Raw genomic sequence first — 25391 nt, forward strand, 5'->3', positions numbered from 1 at the left:
TCTTATTGCCTACAACTTCGTAGAAAGCTATAAATCGATGTAAAATCACCCGGAAAAGGGTAATTAAAATTTTATCAGTTTTTAGATGTTCGCGGGGCCTATTGTGCAGTCGATTAACCGTTATGTGTGTTCACTTGAACAGATTAAGATCTTGGAATGCAAACAATTGTATACCGCAAACACCGAGGGAGGTAAGACTACCTACTCTCTATCAGGCTCGCTTCGGGTGACATTCGCCGGGTCCTCTCTTCCCAACTACATCCTCCTTGACAAGGTTCGCCTACCAGTTCGCCTGTTTGTACCGCGGGTCATGCAAGCAGTTGGGCCACACAGCCACATATTGTGGAAATAAGAAACGATGCGGCAAATGCGAAGGAGAGCATGAGGATGGCTCTTGCGACAAAGAAACTGAAAAGTGTATTTGCTGCGGGGGCCCTTCACATTCCCTGCGTACAAGTAGCGCGGGGATAAAATTAAGCGCTCCCTTAAGGAACGCTCGAGGCGTTCTTATGCAGAAATGTTAAAGAATGCTTCGCCATCTGTCCTGTCCGAAAATCCCTATGCTGGTTTGGCTAACGTTGAGCAAGAATCTGACGACCCACGAGAGGGAACATCTTTGGTTAACCCAGGAGAATCCAGGAAGAGGAGAAATCTAGCCTTCCCTAGATTGCCTCGTAAGGGTGCCAAGGTGTCGTCCCCTCAGAGTGCGCCAATTACAATCAATAAATCCAACGGAAGTGATGCACTAAAGCCGAAGCAATTTGCTCCAGGACTTGGAAATTTTAATTCTAACAAGGAGTATCCACCACTTCCAGCGACACGAAAAACCCCAAGTGTTCCTTTTTTTCAAACAGATACTCAGTCCAGTAGCGGACTAATGAAATTTTCTGACATAGTGGACTTAATTTCCACAGCTTTCAATGTTACTGATCCTCTTAAAAGCATTCTGATACATTTTCTTCCTATGGTGCAAATATTTTTGAAACAGTTGACTGCTAAATGGCCCCTCCTTGCAGCGATCGTATCCTTCGATGGCTAAGTCATCAAACGAGGTCACTGATTCGATCATTGTCCTACAGTGGAATTGCAGAAGTATCCTCCCGAAAATCGATTCCTTCAAATTTTTACTAAACAGTTTAAAATGTGATGCTTTCGCATTATGTGAAACCTGGTTAACTTCCGATATAAATCTCAACTTCCACGACTTTAATATAATCCGTCTGGATCGAGAAAACCTTTATGGAGGAGTACTTTTGGGGATCAAAAAGTGCTATTCTTTCAACCGAATTAACCTCCCTTCCACACCAGGCATTGAAATTGTCGCTTGTCAAGTTCTAATCAAAGGCAAAGACCTTTGCATTGCTTCCATCTACATTCCTCCTAGAGCCTCGATAGGGCACCGAACGCTTTGTAATATCACGGAATCCTTACCGGCACCGCGGCTAGTTCTGGGAGACTTTAACTCGCACGGTACGGTATGGGGTTGTCTTCACGATGATAATAGATGAACATTAATCAAAGATTTTTGCGACAATTTCAACATGACCATCTTAAACACGGGAGAAATGACGCGGATTCCTACACCACGCAAGCGCGTTGAATTTATCGCTTTGCTCGACATCGCTACAGTTAGATTGCATGTGGAAGGTGATCTCTGATCCTCACGGTAGCGATCATTTGCCTATCGTGATTTCAATTGCTAACGATTCAAGACCATCGGAAACAATCAATGTCTCGTATGACCTCACACGGAACATTAGTTGGAAGAGTTACGCGACCGCGATATCCGTTAAAATCGAATCCACCCAAGAGCTTCCTCCGGAGGAAGAGTACAGGTTTTTGGCTGGCTTGATTCTCGACAGTGCGAATCAAGCTCAGACTAAACCAGTACCCAGCGCGAATACCCAAGGACGGTCTCCCACCCTGTGGTGGTATAAAGAGTGCTCAGAGCTGTACGCGGAGAAGTCAACTGCATATAAGGCCTTCCGGGAAGGCGGGTTACCCGCTAGCTATCAGCAGTACGCGTCGCTTGACTTAGTGAAGTTCTAAGATGTCACAAAGTTTCAATTTCCAGCTATGGATAAAACATGGAAATTTCATTAATTGGAACCAAAAAAGGTACCCCGTCGGACACATAACGGTGACTCGTGACTCGTAAGGGAAAGAAATTAGGAACAACACCTGATCGCGAACATCAAGGCAGTAACCCTGATGATGACCCGGACATGTGCGAAGACGACAGAGATACAAATAACCCCCATGATATAGCTGACGTGGATGCAAATATTTCCCCGACACGAAAACGGATCTCCGCGCGCAATGGCAAATCGCGCGTACGGGATCGATCTTAGCGTTAATTGTTTATTATTTTTATTGTTTACATCATGTAAATATATAAAAGACCCACGGCTCCATTAAGCCAACGCCTTGAGCCGAGCCAAATAAACGATTTCAAACCTACAAGGGGCAGCCCTATGGGGTTGTACGAACTGTCTGTAGACGTAGGACTATACTACTTAATGTTAAATATTTATTTTCTTAGTACTTAATGTGTGGGAAAAACACCCGGACTGGTGAAGAAAAATCAAATTTTAGACAATATAATCACATCTCATGTATAGACCAAGCTTTCTAGTTGCTCTCAAAAAGATCTTAAAAGTTCAAACACCCATGGATAACCCCAAGTTTGTAGATGTGTTTCGATGCCACAGGATTGTAAAATGGTTAATATTACGTCATGAAAATTCAATTCTCCCGTGACAATTTTTTTTTGCCTGCAAAATGCCCTGTGCATGCTGGGATATTAGCATTTTTCGGAAAATGCTTTCCACGCTGCGCATTGCATACATACAGGACATTTTGCAGGTCACCAGAAGCTGTTCATTTTACCACCGCCACATATTCATTTTACCCACTCGCTATAAACATGTCTCATTTTTGGACATGTTTAGAAATCAAGAATCATGTTTGAAAAAATGTGTTTCTGACGAAGTATTTTTACCAGATATGTACAAAACATGTCTATCAAGAAACATAAGGTGATTGTAATATCTCATTCACTTATTAGTTAGAAAATAATGACTTTGCTTAACGTGTTCATTTTACCGCCAAAGTATGGCGAACACATTCGCCCCAAACATTGAACCCAAGCGTACAATGCAAAATGAGTCAACGCTGATGATGATGGGTAGAGCGAAAGAGACAACTAGTACCACCACGACACTATTAGCGCGTTTCACCAAAATTCCACGCGGCCTTTCCCGATTGAAAGGAACGGCCGCGCTTAGCCAATCTGTCATAATATCGTGATTTTGCATAGCGAAGGGCTGAATGATAACACATTTTGTTCCAAAAACAGCCCTGCGTTATGCAACACTTTGTGCAGGTCGATTATACCAGTTGCAAGTGGTGCCAAATTCACCAAGTTCCGTAAAATACCTTTTGAATTACAGAATTTATAAAATTGCTTAAATGAGCTAAACTAATTAATCAAATCCTGTTTTAAAAACTGTCCTTGCGTTTAAACCAAAATGGGAAGCTTATTACTACCACTACATTACTTAATTTCAAGCGCAAATAGCAAATACATGTGCTAGTTAAACCAAAAATTTACTGGCAACATTACAGTGGCATGTAGGAAGCAGTTGGAGCGGTCGCCTGTTGGACGACACAGGTTAACGTCCCTCCACAGCCAGTGTAACGGACTTCTAACTCAGCTACACTGGCTATAAAAAACACAGCGTAGTGATCTGCTTCGCCAGCCGTTCAACAGGCAACTGAGCGTGTCTGGCCAACTCCGTTCTTTAAATAGTCGATGATGACGTCATTCATAGAAGCTTAGCGCGCTAGGTGCACAAATCTGTCGTGCCGGATTTGGGAAGCGCTACCTTCTGTGTGTAAATGCGCGATATTTTGACTAGGTTGTACATTATTTAAATTTTTAAGGCCATGATATTAAAATTTTTTGGGTTTATCTATTGGAATCTATTCTTAAAAGTATTTCGGGGCGATATGAACAAAAAAATTGAAAATTTATCGTGAGATGGCTGAATTATATGCGTTTAAAATTGGAACACTTTTCGTTACATACCATTTTAGTAGAATTTGCAAAGTGCACCCCCATATCGAAAACAAAGACGTAGTCCTACGTCAAAAATGCGAACCAGCTTCATTAAAAAACCTTAGTTTTCAAACAAAAAAACTTTAAAATAAAATATTGTTCTGGTGCCCCCAACAGAATATTTTAATTTTACTTTAAAATGGAAGGGAAATACCCATTCTATCACACGCTGAAGTTTTGGCGATGCCGATATTTTTCGAATAAACTTGTTCTACCAAACACACCGTGTTTCTACAGCGATTTTTCCGTGATGCAATTTGATGTGGGACACCCTTTAATAGCGATTTTATTGAAACCGCGTTTTACAAATTGTTTGTTTATTAATTTTCGTGCGCTGAATTGTGTTAACACTTCTTCAAAATAACTTTCATTATACATCAGGGTGGCTCAAAAATAATTATTTTGTTGTGAAGGTTTAACAATTTGTTTCGAGTGATTTTTGTAGGTTGACTTCTTTTTTTGTTATAGAAATATTAGATATTAACTTTACTACTTATTAGGGTAGCTCAAAAGTAAGTATTTTGTCTTTTATAAAGATTTTTTCAATAGTAATTATGGTAAGCTGAAGTTATTTTCCGTGTTGAAAATAATTGATTTACGTCGCATTATGGTGCTTCAGAAATGATTATTTAGTTTTTACGGATCAAATAGGATTCTTTCGACTAATTTTGGAACGTTAAATTCATTAATGGGTTACTTGATATGAAAACTACATTTTCTTTAATTTTTCAAACAAGAATATAAATATAAGATGCTCCGCTCATTTGAATACGAAAAACTGCTCGTTTGTATATGTCAAACTAATCTTATCCAGACTTTTACTAGAGGACATTAGTGTTCTTTTACGAGAGATACGTTACGTAATGATGTGTAACTCATTGTACAGATGGAGCTACTGTTCCGACGGAATTTAGTTTAAATTATTTGCCAAAAATTTTCATCGAAATCGTTCTAGTTGTCATGTCGATTTGTCGATGTTTTAACATCTAAAAATCGATTTCCCTATTTATACATCATGTTCTTTAAAACATTTAAAATTTAATGTTAATTTAATATCAACATTACAAGTAGAAAGTATAGTGGTATTGACTAACTTTGTGCAACTTCATGGAAAGAAAATCGAAGAAAAAAAAAACATTTTCAAACACATTGATTTTGATTGATAAACCATTCCATTTTCGTCATTAGAGAATAGGACGATCTACTATCAGATTGCAAAGATTTTTCGTCGAACATGCAGTGTATGTCATTTACTCTGAATTTAGCATATTCCCCGATATTTTGTCAAATATCGTTCTATCTTTACAAAATATTAGATAATTGTCAACAGTTCAACAAAACCGGAACATATATTTCTCAGATTATTGCTGTTAGTCTAATTTCTTTGGGCCACAATTTTTTGAATCTATGGCTGTCAATTTTTTCTTTACCAGACTTTTTCTGTAGCTCGTACTGTCAAATGCAAATGTCCGTTTGACAGTACGAGTTTACGATTTTTGCGTCAGCTCTAATAATCTCTTGCCAAATCTCATGAGTGTCATGCCAAATTGTCGGTGCCGTAAAATGAGGGAACATTGATCACTTTTTCAAAAGAAACGCTCGAAATGCTGTGTAAATTGCATATCCGTAGGCAATTTCATGGCCCGATATTTCGTCGTCTCGTAAAAAAACAAAATTGCCTGGAAGGATACGGTCGACTTTTATCGAGCATTTTTTGGGAAAATAGTCGAAATTAAATAGTTAACAATAAATATCTCGGTTTTTTTTGTCGTGACTAACGACTTACCTTTCAATATAGGAGCCCCTTTTCAAAATTTCGGAAGAAAAATGATGTAAGATTTTGAACGCTTATATCTTTTGTTGTACTGAATATGGATTTAATCAATTTCTTCGGCATTTTGTCGAAAATATTTGTACCAATGTTGTATTAAATTTTGGAATATGTAGGATATTCATTATCAACGGAAAAATAGTGTTTTGAAAAATCTTTCGAAAACGACTCGGAAAAGTGAAAATTTTCAGCCCATCCCGCACAGAGCCGTCAAAATGGTGCAGCAAATGAACAATAAAATAATGAAAAGTTTATATAAAGGTCCACTACATGTTTGTTCCTATGATTATTCGTATTGGGTTACTTGACGAGAGCAGTTGGTGGGGGAAAGCCGGGATATTAATTTTGGTTAAGCCATTAGAAGTCGGACGGAAAGAAAAGGCTCATGCACGCCACGAGAACGAGCGAGAAAGCGATAGTAGTGCATATTAGCGAAAGCGTTACGTACATTTTGAACCTTATTAACTTTTCTTCTACAAAACGGATTGCCAATCTTGTTTCATAAATCGGAAGGAAAACGTTCAATGCTTGCTACCGATGCGTTCTTTGCTATATAAAATTTGTTTAAATAGTTCGAAAACTACTTTAAATGAAATCAACATTAATGATAAAACCTATAAATAGGGGTGTCGCAGCTTTTCTCTAAGCCAGACGTGTGTAAGACGCAGTGCATAACAGACGTGCGTGGTCGTGAGAAGCCGCATCGGACGACCAATCAAATCAGCTACCATCGGAGAGAAGAAGAAAAACCTATTTTAATCCACCTAGCGGTGCAATTGTGCCTTTCTCAATCATGAATCACGAGAATGTGTGCGTTGTTTATATTCATTAAAAGCTTTTAAATGCATATTTTACATTTTATTATTATACATCACATGACAACTATATACAGGAAAATAAATCATTATTCGAGTTCTAAAATTTTGAAAAAGAAAAAACAGCCACGGTAATATTAATCTGAAAAAAGGTGCAAAATCGGCAGTCCCAAAAAGTCGATTTTTATAAAAAAAAATTTTTCGAGATAACATAAAATCTCGACGTTTCATGCATTTTAAAGATGTTTGGCATCAAAAATACGAATTCTATTTCTGAAATTTCATGGGGTCCCTCCTTTGAAAAAAAAATTGAGTTCCGACTTATATGGGAATTTCATATGTGACCGGACGATTTAGTCTATATTTCCGGACCCATATAAGAGATCCGTACGAAATTTTATAGACATCTGTGGGGGTATTATAGCTATCATTTGGGACTAAGTTTGTGAAAATCGGCCTAACCATTTCCGAGAAACTGATGCGAGTTCGTAAATTTTGAAAGATGGCCGCTTTTCCCGGGCACTTCCGGAACCGTCTATGGTGGTCAATGTAGTCAACGAAAGTTTGGTTGGCCGTCAGTGACCTAGAACAGCAAATTTAAGTTGTTTGAGAGACATTTTAGCGAAATTTTTACCTTTTTTGCTTTCATCGGAGTATCGGTTTGAATCACAATTTGCTATGTGATCGCACGCCACAGCCTGCAACTCCGGAACCGGAAGTCGGATCGGGATGAAAGTAAATAGCCATTTACGGGGACGCAATACCTTTCATTTGAGGCCAAGTTTAGTCGAATCGGTCTAGCCATCTCCGAGAAACCGATGTGACTGTTATTCTGAATTTAGATACTTCCGCCGGGGCTTCCGGAACCGATGATGGTGGCCAATGTGGCCAAATAGACTTTGAATGGATGTTAGTGACCCAATACTATCAATCGAAGCAGTTGTGGTCATATTTTGGAAAAAAATTCACCTTTATACACACGGAAAACCCCGCAATCACAAAATTACGATATTGCAATTGTTGTTTTTTGTCTTAGCTGTTTCAACTAAAAATTGTTAATACAACTAACTGCTTTGTTGGTTTTTGCATCACTGATTGGTTGAAAAAATTTGTTGTTTTTGAAAGCTGTCAGTATCCTGAAAATACAGACAGCAAAAAAGGAAAATGAAAATTGCATTGCAAATTTGACAATTTCTTTAGTTGAAAAGGATACGTCGGTTTGCTGGCAATGTTTATTTTCTAAAAATATTGAAGCTAATATAAGAGTGGCTTGTTTCGCCGATTAATAAATCAGTTTTATAACTTTTATAAGTGAATTTTCAAACACTACTTTGAACGAGTTAATTTAGTGAGGTAAGTATATATAAAAATTGGTTTAAGTATATGCGATTAATTAATTTGTCAGATAATACATTGTCATGCAACTGGTCCTCGAATTAACAAACCAGAATTATAATCAAATATATCAGATAGTCATTCCCATTTGTATCTTGTATGTCCGGCATGATAAATTTATTAATATAATTTGATCGAGTGAAAACAAAGGTTTAGATATAGATGTGTGTTTTAGTGTTTAATGAGACGTTTGTTTAATAATAACCTTTGTAACTTATTATATCGTGAGAAGTCATATTGGAGCTGATGAGTCGTAAGTACAGTTGTCTAGTGTTAAGAAGTAAGACAAACAAGAATTAATATACAACTGTTTTAATTAATGTCGGAATCAATAGTAAATGTAAATGACAATTATTCTCCAAAGGCTGCTGCCTGGCTAATAAATGAAGACTTTTTTCAATAGGTTAAATCACAAAAGAGAGCCTGTTTACTTTCTCTTTCGCGAATTACTCGGTCACGTTCCTGATTTCCCCTTAACTGTTTGCGTAATAAGCTAGTCAAAACCTTGGTCTTTCGAAACATACTGATGAATGTTTAAAAAGTTTTATGGCTTTGCATTAATAATCGAAAGAGAAAGTGAAAAAAGAGGGCTCTCATTTTCAGATTGACCTAACCTTCCGGAAGTCGCGCTAGTGCACTGAGTGCACGCTGTTCTGAAAATCTAGCGAAATCGTCTTAGCGCATCAGCGGTTGCTCGTTCAGTGGACCATTAGCGCGACTTCCGGAAGGATAATGAAAAAAAGTCTTCGAATATCCAATATTGCTCTTATTTCGCTATGCAAGATAAATGAGGCAGGTCTTACCGTTCATAGAAAGGAGAGAAACCCCCACTATAACATTGATTGCTATAAATTCCAAAACTTTCAGAATTTTTTTTTAACATTTAGTTCTTTCGAGCTGCTATATTCAATTTTTAAAGAAAGGCATTTCTAACACACTCGGCAAATCGTTGCAAAGAAAAATTATTAAGTTAAATAGCCATTTGGGCTACGTTTCAAACGGACTTTTGACGCTATACTAGTGTCGGAGCATTCTGGTTCATCCCTTAGACATATGTCACTTCTAGTGCCAAACGCTCAACAGCAAGCTCTAATTTACCGTTGACATTACGCAGATTTCCCCTATCCTGTTTGTATTAAACTAAGTCAGCATCTCAGCGGGCACACAAATTATGTGCCCCACCGACTCGAAGCTCAATCTTCATTATTCAAGCACGGTACGGCATGACTCAATTTTTAGTTGTGTGTTAAAAAGCTAAAATATTGCACCGCTAATTGATCACAAGTGTTCTTTTGGACATGTTCGTGAATAACATTACACCATAATGCATCAATAAATAAAACGAATTCGACTATTACAAAGAGGTGTCGAATGGAATCGATTCGGTTCATTATGGATCGACCTTAACTCGACGTTTTAGATCTTGGCTTTGAAATCAGATACCTGCAGATTTATATATCAGTTCCAGTGTTAGAAGAATCAGTCACCGTGTTTAAATTAAACGGAATGATTAAATGAGCAGGGCTCACCTTTTCCAACGTGACTACGGTAGCATTCAGGATCTAGTGTTTTCAAATGGTGATCCGCCAGTATTGGGACCACTAACCAGTCTGAATTCATTTATAACACAGCCGGTATAACTAACACGATACTCCCAATTATCTACTTTGTACTAGTCGAAGCATCTTACGCTGACCCGGAGCAAGACAACAGATCAAACTGTAATAACAATAACAGAAAATAAATTTCAAAAGAACAATAATACTACGTAACACTTACTTGCTTAAAATTAAAAAAAAGAGCAATTATACAAAAATTCTATTGCATCAAAGAGAAAGACAGTAAAAAATGTGAAATTCGCATGCAGCAGAAAATGAAAATTGTGATTAAAAATAAACAAAGCAGCATAAACTATTACAGTTTTATGCTGCACAAGGTCTCTATACTGCTATAATTTTTATGGGAAGGAAAACTTATAAACACTCATAGTAATAGACTCGCGGATGTAAAAGCCGGAAAACTGGCTACTAGAAAAAACAAGCATGTTAAACTGACATCACCCTAAAAAGGGGCAAGCACGACTGTATTCAATCATATTTTTATCAAAATAATTTTTCAAGAGGTTCAATATATAAATTAAAAGAGAAGCTATACGTTTTATACTGAGCAACAAGAAATAAAGAAAACCAAAATAAATTATCCAATTTCTTCAAAAACACAAAGTTGATGAAAAAGAGGATAAGTAAAATGCTTTTTATGCAGTTAGGTAAAACACAATAAATATCTTTCTAACTAGCATTGTAAAATACTAATACGGACATGAAGTGGAGCCTACTGTGAATAACAAAATACATGTTTTAAATAAAATCGCAATACTTGTTCTGCCTGTTTGCATTGTATGACGTCACGCTCGTTTGGCTCCGGGTTTTGACAGTTTGTTTGGCTCGATAAAAATACCTACGCTGGTCTTTTAATATGCACTCAAAAAATAAATCACGTTTCTTTTACATGAAAAGATATATGAATCTCATCCACCAAACTTTTCACGCACATTTTATAGGATAGACCGATAGATCAGTATCTGGCTCATCAAATAATATTTATCTAGGTTACCAAGTCAAAGTTACGTGTTTTTCATATACCTGGGAAAGGAAATTCACGTAATTATGACATGAAATCAAACATATTATGCATGTTTCTGTTTTAGTAATTATTACGTGAATCTCCGATGCGCAGTATACCAGAAAACATATAACTTCTATTTGATGAGCCAGATAAATTTTATCTTTGAAACCGATAGTTTAATTTGCATGGTATTAATATATAACAATAAAAGTCTTATTAATTTTCAAACACTAAGATGTTTATATTTATTTCTTTGATTATTTTACATTATAAGGCATGCATTTAAACTAGAACTTTAACATTAAACACATTCCATAGCACATACCGCACTAAAAAGTAATTGATCCGTATCTTTGGACCGAGAATTTGGCCATTCGTCCAATGGATCCCTGAAATTAAAGTAAATGGAATATCAGATTTATCTATCATGCAAATAAATTCGACAATACAAACCTTTCGAAGAACACAACACCAACCCAGCAAGTTGTCGGTTCACGGTTGATTTTTTCGTACATGAAATTCACATAAGCTGGATTATCAAAGATTGGCGTCATTTAAAACTTATATGCTATTCACATAGTCGCTACATAGTTGTTAGATGTGATTTATATGAATCACGTAATCTATGTCGAAAATTAAAACATTTGTATTTATGTGAATAATCACATGAAATCAAAGTGATTTGTTTTTTGAGTGTGAGTGTCTATAATTGGGGTTTTCGATTGATTATCACCGGTGTAGTGGAGTGCACTGGTTTTGCACTTTCTAGCAGAAGTGCCAATGGAACATACCCAGTTTTCTGCACTTCTGCTAGAAAGTAAAAAAATGGTGCAGTTCCAGTGCACTCCACTACACCGGTGTCAATCAATCGAAAATCCTAAATGTTTTCTTCCGTGAATACATGGAGACAGTAGCGCTTTGCTCCCTCTAGTAGTTATAATCTAAGACAAGACGAGACAACTGGCTTCTTATTTTTAGTTTTTTAGGCTTTTCTTGTACCCTGCTGAATAATTGATGACAGTTGACCAATTTCTTTCATATTTAGATGTGTTGCTATAAAACACAATGTCCGTTTTATTAACAAACATTTCGCCATATCACATACTTTATGTTTCTAGCAAATCTGGCAAGCATAATATCATCTCAGACCGCAAGAACAAAATTTATAAGTCCATTCGACTCACTCTTCCGCCATCTTGCCATGTGAACGACTCGTTACAGAACAGTCTGCAGACTACACACTTTTTCTTGAAGGAGATTAAAAGCAGAAGTTCGTATGTCTTTTAATTTTCCCACAAAAAATTCTCCAATATTGCTTTGATTTGCCGCCGAATCAGGACCTTCTCCATAGAATTACATAAAAACGCAAAACAACTGGATAATGACTCGACATCTCAATATTTTGTTTTCTTTTTAGGCATGGGTCAGTGACATTCTAATCATACACTGGAATAGTAAATTAAAATATTGAAAATACGCTAATAGACTAACATCACAAATAAACATACAAATTCAAATGTTCTTCAAAAAGAATTCGAAAACATTTTGTTTGATATGAATTATATTGATAGGCTTCGTATATGATCGGAAGGAAGCTAATATATAAACGTTAAACAAATGATTGATATATCAAGTCTTTATTCAAATATTTTGCGTTATTCAGGCTGGCCATTTGGCGATTTTTTAAAACTGTTAGTTAAAATTTGAAAGTTCGAAAGTTATTTTCTCTAGAATGGTAAAATTTAACCGAGAGAGATAAAACCATTTCAAAAGTTGACATTTGGATAGTTATTTAGAATTCACAGCTGCGATGACCACAGGTTGGTAGAGGTGTTAACATTTGTCGATATTTTAAAATTAGTTTTTTCTTATTACATTAACTGCCGTTCTGCGCATAATTGTCTCATGTATATAGCGAATCTTATAGAACATGGGACAAATATGCTTATAACGGCAGTTAAGTATGACAGTAATAGCCTCGAAACGTAAACGTCCACGTCATGAAATAACCCAAACAAATCTTTACACAACACATTATCGTTTCCATCTTTATCCCTCCATTTTATATTGAAAAATATTGACAACCTCAATTAGGTACAGAAAATATTTCCTCGTTTTTATTCTGCATCATGGGTAAAATTTTAAGTATCGTGCTGTTAAATTTAACTTTCACTATGTCAATTTTGACCATGCTCCAGAGCAGGGTTATTTTGCAAATAACCTTCGAAGTGTCAAATTTTAACCAAAAGTTAAACATTTCGCCAAATGGTTCACAGCCTTAATACATTGAATATTCACGATACAGAATTGACGAATTCAAATTTTTTATGAGGCGACTTGCGCTGATCATGATGCCAACACTGTGAAATTAGCCCTGTGGTAACGAAAACAGTATTGCATTAGTCAAATTCGAAGACGTCAAATTGACTCCATACTGGCTCCAGAAATCGCTTACTAGTTGTTTTGTATTGTCTTAGGTTATAATCTCTTTTATTGTACATCCATCAAAGAAGAAATTTAAATTTTCGTCAGAATTTAGTTAGGGATTGTAAGGCGCATTCTAGAGTATATGTATTAATAAAAGCAAACATTAGAATTATTTCATCTCTTTGTTTCGAAATTCACAACATTTGCTGAATAAATCCAGCGATCACCATGTGTTTTCTTTTCAAAATATAGGAGTCATTTAAAGTGCAGCCTGTGGATGTGGTTGCCAAAATGCTAGTATTGAAAATTTCATTTAATCATTATAAAGGGAGTGTTGCCGTTTTGACTGGTTTTCACTCTTCGCCTCTCTCCCTATTCTCTCTGCCTCAGCCATGTTAGTTTTGGCTCCCACCATGATTATAGCAGTATAGATATCTTGTGCAGCATAAAACTGCGAAATTTTATGCTGCTTTGTTTTGATTTGCGAACGATTTTTTAATCTTTTCAATTAATCTCAAATTAAATCTTGGTATGATGAGATGGACCGCTAGCGGAATGCATACGTCACATATCGACATACCGGATTGTACAAATAAAGCAAGGTATTTATCGAAATCTTCCCAATAATATAAAAATATTCCTGAGTGAAGTAAACAGTGCATTGAAGTCATTAAAAAACACTTGGAATAGTGAAGCGAATACATTTTTTCATCTGATGCCGACTAACTGCAAAAGAATGCTTGAAGTGCTATCGATACTACGCTATGTTCCGTCCCTTACATGGACTTTTATAATTCATGATGTACGACGTGTGGGTCTGGCTGGTGTCCATTCATGCGGCCTTGTTGTGATGACCTTGTTCATAAAAGGAGTGTATTGGAGGTAGTCAAATACAGGTGTGTTGATTGTCACTCTTATAACCACTATGTATTGCTGAAAGGAAAACATGTAGCTTCTTCGAGGTAGATTGGTTGATTTGGAGTGATTGTTCAGATAATACAGATGAGCATCCTTGGTGCATTGACCTTCGCCTTGTCAATATGTGCAGTGCTGTAGGGTCAAACCAATTGGTGACCGGTTTTCATTTTCGTTAGTGGGGCTCAACATGCTGTGTTGTTATAGGAGCTCAACATTGCTGTTCAAAGCATAAAGCCAGATGATCCGATTCAGTACCGTACACGGACACCAATATTCATGTATTTCAAATACGAACGTCCGTACCGGACAAGTGTGACTACTTGCATTTGAAGTGTACGAAAGAATATTGGTGTCCGCGCACGCTACTGAACCGTAGTTGAATCGGATCGCATTGCTGTAAATAGTGCTTAATACTTATAGTCCCATGAATATAGGGAATCCCATATAAAATGGAACAGTCATATGCGTGCGGTGTCAGTACATTACTCAGTCCTGCTACATCCCAGTCAAACCCATTGCGGAACCGGTTCGCAATCCTGAATGGAAGCAGCATGGATTCTAGCGCGAATGCAACAACTGACTCCATTCAGAATTTCAAATGTTTTAACTAGGATACTGTTAACGGTAACTTAGAATATCAACTGTCTGGGGTAAGTTAGTGAATTTGCGCATGGTTAATTGAATTCTGCCACGGTGTTGGGTGAAGACATTCTCTTAAGCGGTCGAGTTAACTCGAAGAACTTCGTTCTTAGGAGCGATTTCTTTACACAAGCTTAACTTTTAATCCAGAGTTTTAATGGTTCGTCAAACGTAGATGAAGAGTTCGACTTCGGTCCGCATTAACGTTGGCATCTTCAATACGTTTTAAACGTTAGAAAATGCGACGGAAAGTTTTAGAAACATAGTCCAAATTTTTGCCATATTTCTTGTTAATCAGACATTATGATTAATCATTAATACTTGTAAAGTTAATGTAGTGCCATATTGAATATTTTGTAATCGGGTGTTTATTTGTTTCATTGAATAAAATACGAAATTCTTAATGCACTATCTGGTACATGTATACTTTTTATGCATGTTTGTCCCATGTTCTATGCTATTCCCGGCTTACATGGGAAAATTATGCGTAGACAGGTAGTATAGTGGACACAACTTTAGATTTCTCAAAACATTGACATTATATTTCATGATAATATTAGGTTACAAACATTTTTCGAAACATCAAACACAAAAACACGTATTAATCATATTTCATAAATTCACTATATATTCTATCCATTTAACATTTGTGAAGAACTTTGCATTAAACAATAGTATATTTGAAATCCAAAAGTAACTAATGATGGTTGTTTTTCTACATACAGGATGTTTGCTACACACATTTCAAACTCGGAAAAGGCAATCGCACTCGAATCCAATGTAGTCCAATGTATCCATGATAGCTGCCCGCATCTTTCAAGGCTATTTGTTCGAAGTGTACTTTTCTATTGCTGAAGGAATTTATCTTGGTTTTGGACTATTTTAATTTTCATTCATCAGAATTTATGCATCGAGCAATAAACAAATTCAATTAAAATTTTGCTTTTTTTATATTTCATATCCAGAAAATCCATATTGGATTAAGTAATTCATTAGCTGTTACAGCTAATAGAAAAGCAAAATAAAAAAAAACAAATAATTGAAACAACCAACTTGGTAATTATTTTCAACTCGCACCAATCTTAAAATCAACAACAACAATAGTTGTTACAACTAATTTGGTGAGCTAAATCGGATGGTGTGTGTCTATGCTAACTGCCAGCATCATATTTTCAACCAAATGTTCTAGTTGTTTTAGCCACTGTTTTGTTGACACAAAAACAAAAATGACAGATCAGAAAAATCAACAATCGATTAGCTGTACCAAATTTTAACTAGTCGATTTCAGAAATACGACTAATAATTTAGTTGCTATGCGATCGAGAGCGTTTCCGTGCATTCATTGCAGAATTTATTAAAATCGACATTTTCTGCGTGTTCGTACTCATCACCCTGTAATTCCGGAACCGGAAGTCGGATCCATTAGAAATTCAATAGCAGCCTATGGGAACTTTGCACCTTTCATTTGAGACTAAGTTTGTCAAAATCGGTTCAGCCATCTCTGAGAAAAATGAGTGACATTTTTGGTCACATACACACACACATACACACACATACATACATACACACACACACGCAGACATTTGCCGAACTCGACGAACTGAATCGAATGGTATATGTCACTCGGCCCCCCGGGCCTCCGTTAAAAAGTCGGTTTTCAGAGCAATTGCAATACCTTTCTATTGAGAAAGGCAAAAAGGTGCGAAATCGGCAAAGTCCTAAAAAGTCGATTTTTATAAAAAAAAATTTTTTCGAGATAACATAAAATCTCGACGTTTCATGCATTTTAAAGATGTTTGGCATCAAAAATACGAATTCGATTTCTGAAATTTCATGGGGTCCCCCCTTTGAAAAAAAAATTGAGTTCCGGCTTATATGGGAATTTCATATGTGACCGGACGGTTTAGTCTATATTTCCGGAACCATATAAGCGATCCGTACGAAATTTTATAGACATCTATGGGGATATTATAGCTATCATTTGGGACTAAGTTTGTGAAAATTGGCCCAACGATTTCCGGGAAACTGATGTGAGTTCGTAAATTTTGAAAGATGGCCGCTTTTCCCGGGCACTTCCGGAACCGTCTATGGTGGTTAATGTAGTCAACGAAAGTTTGGTTGGCCGTCGGTGACCTAGAACAGCAAATTTAAGTTGTTTGAGAGACATTTTAGCGAAATTTTTACCTTTTTTGCTTTCATCGGAGTATCGGTTTGAATCACAATTTGCTATGTGATCGCACGCCACAACCTGTAACTCCGGAACCGGAAGTCGGATCGGGATGAAATTAAATAGCCATTTACGGGGACGCAATACCTTTCATTTGAGGCCAAGTTTAGTCGAATCGGTCTAGCCATCTCCGAGAAACCGATGTGACTGTTATTCTGAATTTGGATACTTCCGCCGGGGCTTCCGGAACCGAGGATGGTGGCCAATGTGGCCAAATAGACTTTGAATGGATGTTAGTGACCTAATACTACAAATCGAAGCAGTTGTGGTCATATTTTGGAAAATTTTTCACCTTTATACATTCATTGCAGGATTTATTAAAATCGACATTTTCTGCGTGTTCGTACTTATCACCCTGTAATTCCGGAACCGGAAGTCGGATCCATTAGAAATTCAATAGCAGCCTATGGGAACGTTGAACCTTTCATTTGAGACTAAGTTTGTCAAAATCGGTTCAGCCATCTCTGAGAAAAATGAGTGACATTTTTGGTCACATACACACACATACACACACACATACATACATACACACATACATACACACACAGACATTTGCCGAACTCGACGAACTGAATCGAATGGTATATGTCACTCGGCCCTCCGGGCCTCCGTTAAAAAGTCGGTTTTCAGAGCAATTGCAATACCTTTCTATTGAGAAAGGCAAAACGTTGGTGGCGGTGAGAAGTCCAAAAAGCCAAAGGCTAAGAAACGCAGTCACTGAAAAGGCGGTAGTAACTGCCACTAAAAATGCCACCAAAACATCGAAGGCTGCAAAGCGTACTCATTCGGTGTGAGCTGCGAAAGGGGAAAGATCGTATGGATGTACGCAGTAAAAACAATCGTCGGCAAGGTTTGAATTGTTTTAAAAGATTCCCGTCTTGTATCAACATAGTTATCTACAAACCGTCCTTATTAGGACGAATACAAAATGGAAAAAGAATTTAATTAGAAAGTTTCTTTTATTAACTGGTATTAAGTTTGCGCTTGGTAATTCTGTACTTTTACCAGTGAATCATAAGAAAATGTTTTTCTAATTTACAAACCCGAAGGTTTTTGCAAATCCTTCCAAGAAAATCAGTGAATGTGCCAACTCTGCCACTAAGCGAAAGCTACACCAAAACGAATGATGAAAAGATGGGTTGGTAATGTATATGAAATAACAGGGGTGTCGTGACCACACTTCGAAGTTATTTCAAATCTTGCAAAGCATAAATTGACATAATTTCAATGATTGTTCCTTTATGAATGAAATGACAAATTTTCAGGTCAACGCGGCAATAACTTTGCAATTTATAGAACAATTTTATATTTTTAGTTATCATATATTAACTGTCATCTCTTCCAAACAACTTAACCCTCTGCTGCCAACCCCGTGGTTTTGCAGGGTTAAGGAGAATCATTGTAAAATGTCCAATACATGATTTTATGTTGTTACCTCCACTAAAACCACTTCAGAACACTCCCACCTGTCATACATGTACATTGTCTGCATGTTGAAATCATTATATGAAATTATTGACCTGTATTGAACGCGGAGAACTCGGTAATAAAATTGTTTTGCTGAATATACTAACGAACGGGATCCCCAGGAAAATTTCGCTGAGCCCGGTGAATCGAACTTAATGCGCAAAATTTAGCCATTTGAAGGAGATACAAGCAGAATTTTAAGAATATGAGCATCGCGGTTATGTCCCGGACATTACCCGCCCCTAGTTTTTCGCTAAGCGTGTTCATTTCTGTACGGAAAAGATTCCGATGGTTGTTTCGAGAGATTTTAACATTGATATTTCAAAGCAAGAAAATTGTTCATTTCATGAATGAATGTCTCAACGAGCTTAGAATCCAGCGCATCCCCTATCAACGCAGATGCCAACAACAAAGGTTCTTTTCAGAACCAACATAATTATTATAAAGAATAACTTGAAACATTCCCACATATTTCATTGAGTATCATTCGATTTGAATTACAAGTCAAACGAGTAGTCACGACACTCCGGTTATGTCCTAGACATTACCCACCCATCTTTTTAAATAAATTATCAGACAAAATTAGACAAAAATGATCAGTTCAGATGAAGTTGATTGATTTCATTAATATACAAGGAATTTTGCTGTTGTCGGAAGCCAAATAATAAATTATGTTTACGGGAAGGGTGTATAACAAATTGTAACATATAGAATCGGGGAGTAAACTATCTTGTGTCGTAACCTGCTTTTACTGAAGACACGCACGCTCTTGAAAAAACTGCATTTTCGAAGTCATTGTGGTTGTGTCCTGTACACAACCATCTAATTTTTTCGTTGACGGAAGCTTTTTTATCGTCATCTGAATATCTCCGCGTGGTTTTATATTTAAAGCATCATCTTTGAGTTCACCGTGCAGCCAAATTCACCATTTGTTATTTCCACGTGTCTTTATATACATCGTTTATGGTTGCATTTTTTTCGCATCTATATGTAAGCTATCAGTCGAGGTAGATTAAAAGTGCGATATGGCTAATGTAAGTATATCGAATTTGTGCTAATAATGGCTACAATAAATAAAACGTATATTTCTCCGTTTAGTACAGTACTGTAGTTCATGTGGGCATTTTCTTACAGGAAGAGGCCGCGGTGAACCTGTAAATGTGAGTACAATTTAAGTTATCGCCTCCTAACTTTTTCTGTGTAGTATTGTGGTCGCTGCGGATATCAAGTAGCCGGGAGGAAGCGGCGCGTACGAGCTCGAGGTGCTGGGAGAGGGGCCGGCCATGAGGAGCTGAATGCATATGCCAATACGTTTGTGCCGCGGCAATCGGACGCTCATGTACCGGCTTATGCACCGGTTATTTATGAATCGTTGCAACCTGGTGTATTTGTGCCAGCATTGGGCTACTATGCGCCTCCTCCGCAGTTGCCATATCGACAGGCGCCACATCGGCAGGCGCCACTTCCGCAGGCACCACATCGGCAGGCGCCAGATGTAGAGCGACTTCCGGGCGTAGAATACGAAGAAGACGAGCCGTCGGCGCACGTTCAACAACACCGCGTAAATGAGCAGTTCTTTGAGCCATATAGTAGTCCATACGGTGATCAGTACGGTCCCCCATACAGGCCACCGCATGGTCCTCCATAAGGGCTACCGCATGGTCACCTATACGGGCCATATTGGTAATATAGGCCTTAATAAAATCAGAAATAAACACAAAAGAAAAATTATTGTACTTTCGCTGCCCTGATTCTTTTTTCCGACGATATCGCATTTGATTTTGATGTCGCAAACGAGCGTAAATACAAACCACTCGAACGAAACTCGCATACATCGTAAACAAGAATAATGGTGTACAATAGAATGACTTCCAGCCTTAAGGCCCAAACGCAATGGCGATGGAAGCGGAACGGCAACGGTACGCGGAATTGTCGCGGTTTGTACTAAAAAAAACCGCGACCATTGCCGCGTATTAAAAATGCAATGAACATCAGCGGTTAGAGCGCGGCTAGCGCTTGACATTTCTTTGTTGACAAATTTGGACCATACCAAAGCGACTTTCCTTTTACAAAGCTCATCGCAGTGAATGTCTGCTTTATGAATCGTGGTCGGTCCACTCGATTCCTTGATTAATACAGCAATGATGTAGTAAATAATGACACGGGACTACCGATACTATCCAGCCGAACTACAATGCGACAACCTTGTTCACGGATTCTAATACAAAAATTGGTTTAATCATTGCATGCTCGAATAATATAAACCTGGTTTAATCATGTGAAATATTTTTGTTGGACTGTCCTTGATGCTTTCACTGAAGGGGGAATAGATTAGATATCTGGTGATTGATTGCAATCGCTTCATCTGCTGCGGGGTCGCAATGTAGATTTGGATAAAAATATAAATTATGGATAGCGTAACGCCAAATATTCAGGTCATGGCAAGAAATTAGTATAGCCATGTCGGAATTCGGTAGAACAATTTATATGACATCTATATTTTTTAAAGAAGAACGGTTGTCAATTCTACCAAGTGGATGCTATCGAAGGACATAGACATTCACATCGCATTTTTCAAAATAGCTGGTCATACAACTTCTTTGCTGCGTTTAGGGAATCCGAACCTAAACTGATTAAAATAATGAAGAACGCCAATAAACAAACGAACAATGAAGAACGCCATCGATTCGAAAGCATCCAGTTTTTTGACCAAACCTGTAACCGAATCTTGAGAACATTAGAATCGCAGGTTTGATTATATTCAAAACTTTCTACCAAAGACCCAACCATGAACCGGTATCTTTGATATACTGCAGATAAATGGTTTACGTATCGGATCCGGTAGCGCGTTTCTCCTTTTCAATCAAAGTCAATTGATTGCTTTGTACACTTGCTTGCAAAATGGCTTACGAAGTTGGTCTGTGCATCCAAATGATTTTTCGCGTTCGTCAGAACGTAAACTGTGAACAAAACTAGAGTAACAATGTTTCAAAGGTTTTCTTCCATTTAATTCCACTATGTTTTTATAGTTAAATGCACTTGCACTTCACTGTTTAACAGATACCGGTATTTCGATTACTACTTGTAATCTTTTTCAGTGTTTGTATCAGTCTATGAACACTGAAGAAGATTACAATCTGTTAAATAGTGAAGTGCAAGTGCATTTAACTATAAAAACATAGTGGAATTAAATGGAAGAAAACCTTTGAAACATTACGTACATTGCACTAAGACCTCCGTTCGCGTATATATTGTAGAGTAACAAGAAACGTAGCTGTCTAGTAAATAAAATAATCTAGGGTCCGTAGTATGCCCACCGACGTGCCAAAGAGAACTAATAATGCGCCAGCTGTCCTAATTATTTAAATTAAAATACGTTGTTACACTAGTGGCATCTGTATAATGGTTCGTTTGGTAGACGTCGATTAATCTACAGTACGCAAAATCCAAAGTGTGTTGACGTTGTACCAGATATGCTAGAACGAACAAACTATCTTTTATTCTTGTTAAACAATCGTTTCTTATCTTTCCCAGCTTTTTATTATCTTTTGTATGCACTAATTCGCAAAACTGTTCGTTAAAAGAACATAAAGTAACAGTGATCTTTTCTAATGCATACAGTTTCAACAGTGAATTTCGTTCATGTTTTTTATGCCGCCATCTTTGAATTTCTTCTGGTCCATTAGTACGGCACACGAAAATTGTTTCTTGGGTTCGATTCCCAAACCCGCATATATGGTTGGAGATTTTTAGAAAAAAAACTTTTTCTATCCCAAAAAAGACGAATGACCCTAAGGTTAAAATGTCTAAAATCGAACGAAACAAAAAAGCTGCTATTAAGTTCATTCTCTGCCCAACCTAAATATCCGCAATACAATACGTTAGATTCCACTGAATATGAAATCCGGTGAATTTGAATCAGCACAATCTGTTTACCGCGTTTTCGACTGCCGCTCTTTTTGATTTTTTTCAAAAAAACGCGGTTTTGTTCTTTTAGTACAACGCCGCGTTTACCGTTCCGCCATCATTGCGGACAACCGCATTAACTTGCATGTATTCAAAATTATAATTGACAGCCGCTTTCCGTTGCCGTTCCGCTTCCGTCGCCATTGCGTTTAGGCCTTTATTCTGCATTACCGTAAAGCGGGGTATCTTTGATCACCGGGGTAAGATTGATCAAATGAGACTTTTTTCAGTAAGGTAAGATAAAACGATTTTCTCTAACAAAATCATCGAAACAAAAAACAAATCATAATCTTAGCATATGTAGTATCAATCGGCAACGATTATTTCGTCATTTAATGTACTTTTTATATACACAAATTTAAAATGAAAATGACACAACTCTCCTGTAGCGTTTTAATCTGTTCAAACAATCCCTCTCATATTAATGATTTCAATCAAGTTCAACTAAACTAATCAGTTTTTTTGGAAACCGTAATTATTTTTGTCAAATAATTCAATTAAATACGAGTTTTGTTGTTAACTATTTAATTTTGGATTTTTCCAGGAAAAGTTCGATAAAAATCAGCTGTATCCTTCTAGGCAATTTTGTTTTCCTTCGAGACGTCACAATATCGGGCTACGAAATTGCCTGCAGATATGCAATTTACACGACATTTCGAGCGTTTTTTCTCTATTTCGATATACATATTTTGCTGATCAAAGTTACCCCGAAAACAACGAGTGAAAATTTGCAACAAAGTAATTTAATTCTTATAGTAAAACGAAATATAACACTCAACAATATAAATGTTTCGAATCTATGCGTAACAGTATTTGTTTTGTTATATTTACTTGAGTTGAAGAAAGTTATTCGAAAAACTTTAGAAAAAATGATCAATGTTCCCCCGTTTTACGGTACGACGGATCATATTTTCGAACGAATTTGGTTCGATCGGAGCAGGCTCCCGTTTGGTTTTGTTGTCGTTATTAAGAATGCAAATCACATTCGTTCGTAAAAGCGATCCGTTCTAATGCAGAATGAGGCTGTAATGTCGCCTTCGTGGTCAGTGTGCTATGTTTTTAGGGGAAGATGGGGTAAAACGTACCCCCGGGGCAAAATGCACCCCTTGCTTTTATCATAAACAGCTGAAAATTTCTATAAAACGGTAATACCAGTCAGAAGTCCGCCATAGTAAACATACACTGTCCAAGTTTGATAACCGCAAATCAATAGCAGCTCGAGAAATAAACAAAAAACAATAACGTGCTCTTCTCATGTAATTATTGTGGCTCGTGCAACAAGGATTTTCCGCTCTTATATATACTGTTTTACTATTATATTAGAGCATTCCAGTTCTATTCATGCAGTTGCTCATTATTCTGTCGCACTAAATCTGAAAAATCTACTAAATAATTCACTTTTTGCTTAATTTATATCTCTGCTCCATCGGAGGCAAAATGCCCTCTTCTCTGATTTTGCTGGCTTTCAATCGAAAACAGAAAAATCGATCTGAAATCCTACCAATTGCATAAGCTAAGGCTATTTAATGGCACACTTTTGCGAAATCTCGTTAGAAAACAAAACTACTTGCTTGTTCGCCGAGCATCATGCCCCGTTGTTGCGGTGCATTCTACCCCGTTGTTGTGGTGCATTTTGCCCCCGCACAGGTGCGTTTTGCCCCGCTTATTTTTCAAAAGGTGATTTTCAATGATTTTGAAGAATTGAATTATTTTCATGTTTTTGAATATTTTGCAAAGCGTTATTATTTTGATTACAGAGAAAAATGTTGGCTAAACGATATCATTAATTAAATTCTCCCAATTGATGTTCTATAGCTTAGTTATGATCATATTTCCTTAGGGGGTGCGTTTTACCCCATCTTCCCCTACATTCCGTTGTCAAAATAAGGGGTCCATCGCCTAGTGACTCGAAGGAAGGTTCAAGGATACGACGAACGATTTCGATGTTAACCAAAATGGAATTTTTATTCAGCAACCAAATTTGGATAAATTGGTGTTCATTTGTGTACCCTTTAACGACGGGTTAGACCTCCGATTAGCATTGTTAGTTGTTGTGTAGGGGAAAGTTGGCCAATACGGACGCGGTAAGACGGACACTTTGCGTTTCTCGCAAGCTACAAAATTAAATAAAAATGTACGGTAACGTTTCTAAAAGATTTCAAATGCTTCTGAAACATACTGCAATAATCAAGTATGAGATAAATATGAGATATACGAGAAAAAAAAATTGTTTTTATCGACAGTAATAATGGAGTAATGGACATCATATTTTGATAGTAGAAAATTACGAATGAAACCTGAAAATCGTTGATCTCGGGAAATATTTCTAAGTGAGCTTTCTATTTAACAATTTTTGGCGAAAAACAGATACTTTGCATAACCATCAAACAAATTTAAAAAAAAATGTTTCCATATTCGGAATATGGAGACATTTTTTTAAAATTTGTTTCATGTTGGGTATGACGGACACAGTAGAGTAGGGAAAAATGGACATATTTCTTACGACAATACAAAGCAGAATGCCGTCAAATTGCATACCTTTGGGCTATTTTTGTTATCGCTACATTGTGATGTACTGACAGAAAACAAAATGTATTGGTCGAGAAGCCTCTCACACATCCTTTATCCATCTTTACCAATGCTGCATGTGCATCTTACCCACTCCAGGTGTCCATCTTTCCCATACAACTTTTGAAATGATGATTTTGGGCCACTTTTTCAAAACCATTTTAAACATATTTCTGTTTGAAATTTTATTAGTGTAAGTTCTTATATTGTGGCAATATGATCTCAAATCACGGTTTACTTGCAATTAGCGAGCAAAGCATCCATGGATGAGTCGAAATCGCTATTTGACCTTAAAGTGTCCGTCGTAGGCGCAAATAGATAGCGTTGTTGCGACTAACCTACCGAGCCTTACTTATATGCTCCGTTGCCGAGACAGGAATCAGAGAGCATTCA

General features: G+C 37.1%; 1 long non-coding RNA gene across 1 annotated transcript; it reads right to left on the reverse strand.

Moving 5' to 3' along the window:
- Positions 1-7851: 7851 nt before the first annotated feature.
- On the reverse strand, positions 7852-10303 carry LOC131684251 (uncharacterized). The gene is made up of 3 exons (XR_009304634.1): positions 9941-10303; positions 9691-9880; positions 7852-7902 (listed from the first exon to the last, which is right to left on the reverse strand). It is a non-coding gene; the product is annotated as an uncharacterized LOC131684251 (long non-coding RNA).
- Between the last annotated feature and the right edge of the window lie 15088 nt (positions 10304-25391).

This window comes from Topomyia yanbarensis, chromosome 2 (genome assembly GCF_030247195.1).
Source record: "Topomyia yanbarensis strain Yona2022 chromosome 2, ASM3024719v1, whole genome shotgun sequence".
Classification (NCBI taxonomy): Eukaryota; Metazoa; Arthropoda; class Insecta; order Diptera; family Culicidae; genus Topomyia; species Topomyia yanbarensis.